The sequence below is a fragment of the Arachis ipaensis genome, chromosome B9 (genome assembly GCF_059453495.1).
Source record: "Arachis ipaensis isolate K30076 ecotype BB chromosome B9, ASM5945349v1, whole genome shotgun sequence".
NCBI classification, from domain to species: domain Eukaryota; kingdom Viridiplantae; phylum Streptophyta; class Magnoliopsida; order Fabales; family Fabaceae; genus Arachis; species Arachis ipaensis.
In genome coordinates, this window is record NC_142444.1 from 3,897,733 (window position 1) to 3,908,754 (window position 11,022).

Sequence of the window (11,022 nt, forward strand, 5' to 3'; positions counted from 1 at the left end):
ACAGACCTTTTATATTAAAATTGTATAAAATTATATTTTTATTTGTTGTTTCTGTTTGCTTTAATTATCATATTTTATCTTTCTATGATATTTTTTGTCTTGTAAATAATTAAAAAAATTAAAAAAATGAATAAAAATAAGAAACACTGAAAATATAATATATTAATTTTTTAATTATGATATATTTAAATATATTTAATAATAAATAAGAATTTTTTCAAAAAATTTTGCTAAAAAATAATTGGTTGATTTTTAAATTTTGTCAAATTATTAAAGTTATTGATGTGATATTATTAAAAGATAAATACATGACTTAAATTTATTGTATAAGAAATTCCTATCAATTTTTATATAATAAAAATAAGATAGAATAGATGATAGATAGACGGATAGATAGAAGATTTATTTATTTTATTAACACTTCACTTTCACATTTTCTGGTCTCTCTGTCACTGCATTTCAACACATTCTTTTGCCACACAACAAATTAAGGTAACGACTTTTCAAGTCTCTTTCCTTACGTGTAGCATGTGATCAGTGCATTTCTTTGTGTTTTTCAACTTCTAGTGTTCTCTGTGATCGTGGTGATCAAGAAGCTTCTTGATCTTTTATGCGATTTTATTTTATAAAAAAAGAAAGTAAAAAAAAAAAAACCGTTTTGAACTGAATCATGACAGTGGAGAAACAGAGACCGAAAGACAAATACTAACACATAGGGATTAAAATAAATCTCAGTAATCTGTTTGGTATAAAGTAGGAGACAGAAATTAAAATAAGAATGAAATTCTAATTTAATTTGTATAAAAGATAAAACTGGAATTAATTAATTGAAATGAGGATATTTTAGATATAGAATGTTATTAAAGTTTCAGTCTCCATCTTTAAAAAATTTTAATCCCTTGTGTCCCTACTTTTTTGGAGGTACTGAAATATTGAAATTCTAAGGATAGAGACAGAAATTTTAGTACCAGTCTCTAAACCAACAAACATAATACTGAGTCTCAGTCTCTCTGTCTCAATACCTCAAGACAAACGAGAATAAATCTAAAAGAGCCCCGTGTGAACAGAAAAATGAAGCTCGGGCTCAAAGAAAGCTTTTCCCCCTAAAAAAGACCCTAGCTAACAGTAGCTCTGGCGATTGAATCATGTTTAATCTTTTGTAATTATTTTTCCCGCATATATTTTTTTGTTATTATATTGGGAAAAGTTTAGGGGTGAGCAATTTTATTAAATTTTGGCCAGCATGTAACCAGCAAAAAAAAGTGAGCCATTGGATGAAATTTCACACCAATTTAACACCATTAAAATTATCATTGATGGCTATTTGATGGCTACAAATCACAAAAGTTAATGGCCCCTAACACTCCTCATCATATTGCCATTGAAATCTTCATATGTTTCTAACTTCTCATCCTAACCTTCACAAATTCTAACCAGGTCTTCATATATTTTTTATTTTTCAACCTAATCTTCACAAATTTCAACAACCTTCACAAATTCTAACAAGGTCTTCATATATTTTTTATTTTTTAACCTAATCTTCACAAATTTCAACACAAATACATCTCTATCACATATTATGTATGAACTTCTATCTATTTATATTATTTTTTTGTGCGTTGTTTTTGTATTTTTTAGTAGATCTATTATGTTTATTTGTTTTTTATCTTTTTTTTGAAATGTGAAGAGGTTGACTTAGTTTTTGAAAACCAATCATAAAATTTTTTTTGTAGGAACATTAGTCAAAATTATAATAACATGTATATACATATGTAAATATAGATATATAATCATAAGAGTAGTTTATTTGAAATATATGTCCTATTTTTTGTGATTTGTAAAGGTAAGCCAATATATATAGGTGGGTAATGGACGTATACAATACTAACATTGAATTACATACAAATTTTATTATTCACTAATGATAACTCTATTTATATTAGTACAATCAAATAAATATTTAAACTATTAGTCTCTAAAATTTGAGTTAAGTAATTTAGTATTTTTAGTGATGATGTTAGGATAAAATAAATTTTTATGATACTTATATAAAATTTTAAATTTAAAAAATAAGAGTTTATTTATTATATTTATGTTTATTATGAATTTTTTATTTTAAAATTATTTTATTTTAAAATATTATATAAAATTTTAAAGAATTTAAAAAAATAAATTATTGTTCGTTATAAATATGTTATTTATAACATGTTTATTATAATATTTATAAGTTTTAAAAGTTGTTTTACCAAATACAATTGTGGTATTTGTATTTATTAAAAGTCATTTTTAATTTAATTTTACCAAATACAAGTGCTGCAGCTAAAAAGTTAGTCTTTTAAAAGACAGTTTTCACAAGCTATTTTTAAAAAATAAAAGTTTAACCAAACCAAGTCTAAGATGACCAAGAAATTAGTAGATGTTCCATTTTTGGGAGTAAAGGTCAGTCAGCCATCAAGAAAATCACTAATGATTACCGGATTGCACTTCCGAGTGTTCTTCCAAGCACGGTGCTCTTCCAAGGATCACGCTTTGTTGAATGTTATGATTATGTTGATACTTCTGCTGCTGACATTGTCAGATTGACCAACAGAAAGATTGAGGCTGCAAATCGAGAGGCTGCAAATTGAGATTATGTATTCTGTGGACAAGTGTTATATTTGACTATTACTGGATTTGATGTACATATTATATCGGATATTAGACAGGAATTTTTGAATTTTAAATTCAAAATCATTCATTCTCTCTTATCTTCATATATATATATATATATATATAGTCTGTCTATATCTATATCTATATCTATCTTCTATCTATAGTATCTTAAAATCCAGTATTGGAATGCTGATGTGGCATTCTATCCTTTACTTCTGTATTTTTTATTCATTGCTTCTCAACACTTTTCTTCTGATATTTTCAATTTCTTCATATGCGTTCTGCCCCTCTTTTCAAATCAGGTGTTGTTGAAAAAAGGTATTTTGACTTGAATTCTGTTCTGATCTTATTGTTGCAAGGGGATTTGTTTTGCTGCCTTGCTTTCATATGCTTTGGGTTGTTTTCATTAGGTGTTTTTACTTTTTGAAGGCTCTACAACTTTAATGTTATATGCTGTTATCACAGTATTATGTTGTTGTTATTGGTGATTACATGTGATGTCGAATGCTTTCTTTGTATCGTGCAGGAAGGTTGGGGTGTTGTCCCAAAGGTTGCACCATAAGGTTGCTGTTTTGAAATTGAAAAAAAAGGGGTATTAACTGGCTTAGTTAAATTGTAATCTGTGTTGCTGTTGGGTTTGGTGATTGATGGAGCTTGATATGAAGAAGTTTCTTCATTCACTCTCTCTCTCTCTCTCTCTGGGTTAATTATTTATCATTCACAATTGTTTATTGTTCTGAGTTTCATGGTTGCAATTGCAAGAAATAGCCATTTTATTGAGATCTTACAAGGCACTAGATTTATCTTAATTGTGCCATGCATTATATTCAATATTGTTTGCTTGCAATATATTTCCTAAGTCGACTCACGAAATATTTGCATCAAAGCTTTATCAGGAAAAGGGTAGTCTTCAACTATCTTTTTAACAAATAATTATAACTTCTTGATTTAGTTTGTAGTATTCTTCAATTTCGTCTCAAAATATAATTCACCATTCAGTTTTGCTTTCTTTATTGGATGAGTATTGTTAAGTAGCAAGTCTGAGGGATATTTAGTCTTATATTGGATGAAATAAGGTATAAGAGTTTATGGGATGAGATATTCATGTATTTAGTGCCTTAAGATTTTTAAGTTGGTGTGGTACATTCTCTCACTTGGTTCCTATACAACTATACAAGTGACTAACTATTTTTTTTTTTAATTGTAATATGAGTGCTAAAATATCACTCTTTTATGTATTTTTATTTTTTTTATACAAATAATAAATGTACTGTTTTGCTTCTCTCATATAATCTCTGTCATGAGATGGATATATTTTTTTAATTCGCTTTAATTTAAACCTTTCCCTGTGGACATAGGAAAACAATTTTGTGACATTGATTATTGGAGTAAACTCTGTTCTTCTTGCTTTTGATCTATACTTATTTAGACACGGAACAAGTATCATTGCACCAAAACAAGTTTCAATACTTTTAAATTAAACTCCAAGAAGATTGTGCAATTTAATGATTTGAGAATGAACTGAAAAATGAAGGTGCAAGTTTGATCAGCAAGGGCATTGGAAGAGGCTCATGGCCAATTACTTGAAGTTGCTCACAGATTCAATTACTAGGTCCAGAACCCCAACGTTTCAAATTACGGGTGAAGGTTCATTTTGAGCTGTGGAATTTAAGGTATGCCCATTCATGCTCTTATTGATTGACTTGATTCTTTTTCCCTTTTTATTTATTTATTTGTTTTATTCAGTAGTGTCATGGTTTTATTGTTTTTTCTCTTTAACTTGATATGCAAGTTCGTTATTGTTTTTTTATAATTTAAAAAAAATAAGAATTTTTAGATTAGTACAAGAGAAATTATTGGAGAAACTTTTAGATTTTCAAAATAATAACAACCTTAATAAATTAGCAACATTGTAGAACAAAAATCATGTATTTACCTCTTGGACATCAACACATTAATAACCACCTTAAAAAAAAAAGACTTCTAGTGCTACTGCAGCAGCTCCAGTCATAATAGCTTACTAAGATCAAATTTCAAATTCAAGAAGTTTCAAATTATATGGTTTAACTTATTTATTGAAGTTAACCAAAATACAAAAAATATTTAATAAATTTTGTGGATCTCATGTCATTTGTATATAGTTCATGTAATTTATCATATTTATTCAGATTTTAATACAAAAACAACTCAAGAAGATTGATTCTGATCCCACAATTAATTTGTTATATTAAATGTTAAGGTGATGACAGAAAAAAATAATCTTTATGGACAAATAGAGCGTTAAAGTTTGTAATACATTTATTAAAATAAAATTAAGTTTTAGTACTTGAAAATGTAACAACTACCCTTAATATACTTTTTAGCTAAACTCTTGAAATATTTTTAAACCAAAAGAAAAAAAAGTTTCTACAGAAATTGAAGTTTAAAAAAAAATCATGGACAACAGCCAAAATTTTGTTTAACAAAAAAAGGAATTACATAGTTATATTTAAAACAATTACCTTGTCATAGTTTGAAGTGTGACAATTAATTTGGCATCAGCATAATCACTTTGCTTAAATCTGTAAAAATCAATGTAATTTATTAGGATATTATTTTATAACGAGTGTACTCTTAGCGTACTCTTGATCTATATATAAGTAAAAACTTTGTAATCACAAATGAAAAATATGAATAACAAAAATAATATTTTTCTAAATAATTCTTCGTTTCTTTTCTAAACTCTTTGTATCATGATAACAGTCAACAGCAGAGAAATATCAATATAGTCATAATGTTCAACACAACGCGATCCTCGTAAGAGCACTCTGCACGGAGGTGCAATCAGATGATGCTGTAAGAGTGTGTCTCAAAATCTGGAAAGTCATGGACATTGATTCCAATAAATGGAACCGGAACATCTGTCAATTTCTTTCCGGAATCAAAATCTCACTATCAACAACAGTGGGGTTACTCCACTTGGCTAAAATCAGAAATAATGAATCAGACATTAACAGGTCTGGAAGTTGGAGATCAAGCTCTTTCCTGTCTTGATTTAATAACTCTCTCCGTCTTTTTGGATCCTCATATGACTTATCGTCTTGCTCGTTATCCTGTTCGTTGGAAGAGGATTCCGGATAGAACTCTTTTTCTTCAGAAGAGCCCCTTATTACCTAGATTATTTTTTTATTTGTAATTTTTTTTATACAGTGGAAATACATAAGGAATATATATGAATAATAACTTAACAAATATTTTTTATATAATAGGAGTACATAAGGAGTACATAGTATATAAGGGGTAATACCCTTCGAAGTTGGTTGCTTGCACAAAATGAAAATAAAATATATTTTAAATTAATATAAAAAATTATTTTATTTAAAAAAATTACTCTAAAAAGTTATTTGGTAAATTTAATTATATTAAAAGATCTTTTTAACATTAAAATTATTAAGAATAATTAAATTTTATATATATAAAAGAAAATAACATAATTATCAATTTAAAAATAAAAAGATATAAAATCAGAACCATTAAAAAATCATTAATACCACTTGGCTAAAACTAGAAAGTAGAAATCGGACATTAACTCTTCCCTGTCTTGATTTAACTCTTTCCGTCTTTCTTGATCCTTCTCACCTTACATCTCATCCTCATATTATTACTTCCAAATCACTTAACATCTTATCAAAACCAAAATCTCCTGCACAGTTATATAATAACAGAAATAATAGATTCTATTTGCTTGACGCATGAGCAACTCCACTTATAAAGAGACCCATAATCATGAAGAGACACTGATTAATGAAAAAAAAAAAAAAAGTAAAAATAGTGAGAAAGAAAAAAAAATATTATAAAATATAAATTTTTAATTTTTTTATATTATAAAATATAAATTTTTATTATCTATACTCTTTATGTACTTTTATCTATTTTTTTATACTTAATATATATCTATTAATCATTATTATTGTTATTATATATATATATATATATTTTTTTTTTTTTCATTTTAATTTATTCTCAAAATTAACATAACACCTATCAATACATTATTTATTTTTTGCATCAAATATTTTTCTTTTGGTTGCCAAAAATATTTTCAATTTTCAAAAATATTGTCTTCAATAAAATGTCCTTCTCCTTCACAAAAATTTTAACCCAATCAGTAACCTTAACCCACACACACATAATATTTCTCTTCCTTATAACTTTGATTCATTACCTATTTGATCAAATTAAAACTCAACCTTCACACTATTTAGCTTGGTGACCTACTCCACCAACCACCATCACATCATTTATCGTGTCCACATCCTCTCCATTCACACAGTTCAACATTACCACATCCTTCACTTAAAAGAATTCACTCTTTTCATTCTTCACCCTATTATCCCCGTAGCAACTTCCTTCACACAATTTAGTTTACTCTTGATGATAATTTATAAGACTTATAATGTTTATTCTAAAATCTTTTATAGTATTTTGACATTTAAGACTTGGTACATTTTTATGTTAGATTAGACTGAATAAAGAGAATAATTAAAAAAATTTGAATAATTTTATTATTATTGGAATAGTATTATGTATTGGAGCTTATTTTTTACTGTTATCACATTAAAATTATGTTTTTATAAATAAATTTATTTTATAAGTATAAACGATAATTTATTTCATTTGTAATTTGATTCATTTTAGTGTCTTTGGATTTCTCTAACAATTAGGCATATCATCATGAGTAAATAGATAAATTACTCCTGAAAAATTTTTAGACACAAAATACTAATCAATTTAGCAATCAATTTTAGTGATCATTAAAATTGGTCGGTATTCTAATAATTTCTTATACTAAAAATAAAAATAAACAGAATCTAAAGTTAATGTATACATTAAAGATGACTAATCATGAACAAAAGTACAAAACTAATGTTTCCGTTAGTTTAGTGTATATGGCCAATAAAGAGTGACACTCTTTATCATTATTAAGAGTATTTGATGTGAAAATTATCCATACAATCTTAATTATCGACTTTCTAAGCTTGCTAATTTCAACTCTCACCCTAGCGTATATTCAGGTCCAATATCACTTTTATACTTGCATCATATGAGTCTATTCCCTCGCTTGAAATAGTATTGTGTCCTATTATAAGTTAGCATTCAAAATAGCTTTTGTCTCTATACTCATTTTTTACTTCATCAACATAGACAAAATACTAGCATCTTAGCTTAAGTTTCTGCTTCGATGATGATGAACAAAACATGACAAGAGTATTAAAGAAGATTACTAATAGATATATAGTTTGAAACCAAATTCAGTTTACACATACCTTTTACAAAGGAAATCGAAAAAAATAATCTTTCTGAATTCCTCACTATTTGCGACTTTAACAAGAGCACCTCAATATTATGGTAGCATTTGCTATCATTGAAAGAGTTTTTTTTTTTTTCTTCTTCTTCTTTCTCTTTGACGTAGCTCCAGCTGATGATTCACCAGTGTCACTTAAGCTGTTCTCCCATAAAAGTACTTTCTTCCAACTTTAAACTTAGACATGACTTTAATCTCTCATCTTTATTGGCACTTCTAAAGAATATTGTAAAATTAGAGTTTGATCAATTTAAGGCACATTAAAAACACTCCACCGCCAACGAGCCTTAGCTCAAGTGGCATTAGTTCCTCCTTTTTATAAAGAGGTCTTGGGTTCAAACCTTATGTAGTGCAAATTTGAGCAAAAAAAGGAGGATATCATGTGTGTAGGTGTGTAACCTAGGATTGGGAGTTGTCCAAACCTTATTTTTTATTATTTTATTAATGTTCAAAATGTGGGTCCTAATATTTTCAATCTCTCTTTCATCGTATAAAAAGAAAGATATTTAAACTTACATCTTTACCATATAATTCACAAAATTTCAATTATGTTGTGTGTTTTTTTATAATCTCAAAAAAATTTTATGTGTATTTTTATTCATTTATTCTATTATTATTTACCTTTCAAAAAAAATTATGCTAAATTTAGTATTTATGTTAAATAGTTCTTATATGTACTCTAATGTTTATAAATAATATCTAAGAATTATGCAAAGTACACACAGATACACACGAAAAGAAAACCACTCAGATTCCACTTGCAATTATTATTTAATTTCTTCGATAGAATTTCATTACTCCCAAACACTTTCAATCAAAATTATTTGAAAATATCTTATCATCTCCATTCATAATTGCAAATGCATAGTTGTAGGCATAATTAAGGTATATTCTAGTAATTAATCATATTCAGTACATTCATAGGAGCATACACAAAGAGGGAAACTACAATGACCAGAGGATTTGGGGCCAAATTGATCCAAGCATATCTTTATGCAAGGTTCATTGGATATTATGCAATGTGATTCAATCAACACTTCTACACACGTCTTTGCTTCAGCCACTTCATTTCTCCTTGAAACAACTGCAAAATAATGCAACAACGTAACATAGTGTTAAAGAAGATCAATATGCTAGATTTAATTAGAATAATATATTAAGTTTTCAATGAATAATAGAACAAAAACATGAATATATACTCCACAGAAAAAAAAAGGTATGAGATATGAAGGATGATGAACCAGAAATCGAAAGGAAAAGTAAGGAAATCTTTGCTAGAGTTATTGACTTAGCCATCTTTTTAATAAGCAAAGTGGGAATAATTCTTGATCTCTATGTATGCGACTTTAAAAGGTGGTTTTGTTAAGAAAATTAACTAGACATTTTTTTACTTGATTCTTTCTATATTATGTTATCACATTATATAAAATATATGCAAAAGTAAAGTTATTTAATTTGATAACAATAAGAATTAAATAAATAAAAGCTAGGGATGATTTAATATTTATGAAAAGTAAATGAAGATGTAAATTGTTCTTATTCTTATTCGGGTGTGTACCATCGCTAACTTTTCATACATGCCATGCGGTTCCAAACTTCATGTTATGACCTTCCATATATACTATTAGGTTTCACTAATTTAAATATTTAATTGTTATTTTGTTATAGTAGTTATTAAACTCACTAATATATAGTTTTGTTAACTTTTCATAAATATTAAGTGTTACATACTTTCATAACCTCTCATAATACCATAATTTATTTCTCTCTCCTTTTAGAAATATTTTATCTATGATAGTTAAACTCAAAACAAAAAAATTGAATATAGAATAATTAATTATAAATACAACATTTTCCATCATTGGGTTTGTATGACATCTTTCACTATATAGGTTTTTATGATACGAATTTTAACGAGAGAGTAAACTACCATTTTGAGCTCAAAAGATTCAATTTTTGATAAAATGATTTCAAGCTCAAAAGATTTTGTGATTTTATCATTATTATAAATAATCAGATTTTGATGAGATATATATTTTGCAAATCTGCGTAAAAAAAAAAAATCTTTTTTTTATGTTTTAAATTTAATGATTTTACAGTAAGTGAAATTTTTGGTAATTCTTTTACTTGAATAGCGAAAATTTAAAAAACAAATTGAAAAAAGTTCTAAAGATTAACCTTTTACTTGATTTTTTGTGTGTGTTTTCTCAATCATACAAAAAGTTGAATCAAATATATAAATCAGTTGCTATTTATGAAAAAAATGTGTACTCTGTCAACCTGAGATTATCATTAGAGAGTCAAAATATAATTTTTTTAAGGGTAAAGTATATTTTTTGTCCCTGAAATTTGGCAAAAATTTTAAAAATATCTTTAAGTTTTATTTTGTTTCAATTTTGTCCCAAAAGTTTTCGATTTGCATCAAATATATCCTAAACGGCTAAATTTTCAAAAAATTTAAGACTAATCTAACAATAATACATGAAAATTATGCTTGATTTGCTTGTGTTGAGGGTTGTTCTTATGATATTGTTGTTGAATTGATCTTAAATTTTTTGAAAAATTAGCTGTCAGGAGTATATTTGATGCAAATCGAAAACTTTTGGACAAAATTGAAACAAAATAAAACTTAGAGATATTTTTAAAACTTTTGTCAAACTTCAGGAACAAAAAGTATACTTTACCCTTTTTTTAAGAATATTTTATTAAAATTTAAATTTTTTAGGAGACAAAATAATAATTTACTCTCGATGATAACTGATAATACTTGTAATGTCTATATCTAAGCTCATTTCTATAAGTCTTTTATCATATTATTTATAGATATAGGTATTATTGTTAATTGTTATTTTTTTCAATAATAGTGTAGTTAGCAATTTTTTTACCAAATAGCAGTTGAGTTAAGTTTCTTATTTTTTTATTATTTATTTTTATTTCTATTTTTTATTATTTTATTTTTATTATTTTATATTTTTTATTTAATTTTTATTTTTTCATTATTTTATTTTTCATTTTTTTATTTTTTT

The 11,022-nt window shown here is 26.3% G+C and overlaps 1 long non-coding RNA gene across 1 annotated transcript; it reads left to right on the top strand.

Annotated features, from left to right (window-relative positions):
* Positions 1-2,456: 2,456 nt before the first annotated feature.
* LOC107616876 (uncharacterized) lies at positions 2,457-5,902 on the top strand. Its single transcript, XR_002354114.2, has 3 exons — positions 2,457-2,970; positions 3,179-4,325; positions 5,395-5,902. It is a non-coding gene; the product is annotated as an uncharacterized LOC107616876 (long non-coding RNA).
* Positions 5,903-11,022: the final 5,120 nt, after the last annotated feature.